The sequence below is a fragment of the Triticum dicoccoides genome, chromosome 4A (genome assembly GCF_002162155.2).
Source record: "Triticum dicoccoides isolate Atlit2015 ecotype Zavitan chromosome 4A, WEW_v2.0, whole genome shotgun sequence".
NCBI classification, from domain to species: Eukaryota; Viridiplantae; Streptophyta; class Magnoliopsida; order Poales; family Poaceae; genus Triticum; species Triticum dicoccoides.
The window spans coordinates 745,623,168-745,624,292 of NC_041386.1; positions in this window are offsets into that span (position 1 = coordinate 745,623,168).

Sequence of the window (1,125 nt, forward strand, 5' to 3'; positions counted from 1 at the left end):
GATGGGGATGGCCGGGGCGGCGACGTCGTCGGGGGCGGCGACGAGGGGCGGGGACGGCCGGGGTCGGCGACGAGGGGCGGGGGCGGCGACGTCGACGGGGACGGCGTCGATCGGGGCAGGGCGGCGCGATGGAGGGAGGAAACAGAGGGAAGAAACAGAGGGAAACTGATTTTTTTTCAAGTGTTGTATATATATGATGGACCTTTATTACCGGTTGGAGCCACCAACCGGTACTAAAGGTCTATTTTGGCCAGGCCAAGCGGCGGGAAGCGCACCCCCTTTTGTACCGGATGGTGGCTCCAACCGGTACTAAAGGGGGGGGGGTCTTTAGTACCGGTTGGAGCCACGACCCGGTACTAAAGGAGGTGCGCTGGCTCGAGACAGTGCGCAAGTTTAGTCCCACCTCGCTACCCGAGGGGCTACCGCACTGGTATATAAGCCCCAGTTCGGTAGCTCTCTCGAGCTCCTCTCCTAAGCAGGCCTACTGGGCCTACCTGTCCTCTTCTGCCCTGTGGGCCTACTGGGCCTTTGCGGGCCTGCATCCTGGCCCAACTAAAGGTTGTGTTCCTAGTCGTATGCAGGCCGCTTTGGCCCAGTAGGCGGGCTTTTTTATTTTCTTAATTTTTTCGCTTTATTTATTTTTGTTTTATTTATTTTTGAGTTGTTTTTTGCTGTATTTAGAGTTTCTTTGTGAATATTTTTGCTTTAGGGACAAAAAATTACAAACTTTCTGTTAGTGCCGGTAGTTTTCAAATTTGAATAGTTTAAATTTTGAATTATTTGAAATTTGTGTGAATCACTAGTTTGTGAATAACTTAACTTTGAAAAAAGTTTTTTCAGTGATTCTTTTTTATTATGTTTAATATTAGTGTGTTTTATCAATATATTCAATTTGGTAATGCTTAGGTTATATAAAAAATGAAATGCCTTTGTAACAGTTCAGTTTTCGTCGGAAACGCTGATACTTCAAAAGAGATTGTCCATTTTGTACACGAAGTGTATCCATTTTTTGCCGTAACCATCTCTACTTTTTTGCACATGCTATTTGTATGAAATTATAATACCATGCCAACTTTCAACCTTTTCTGAGTTCATTTGAAATGCTTTTCAATTTCAGGGTCATTT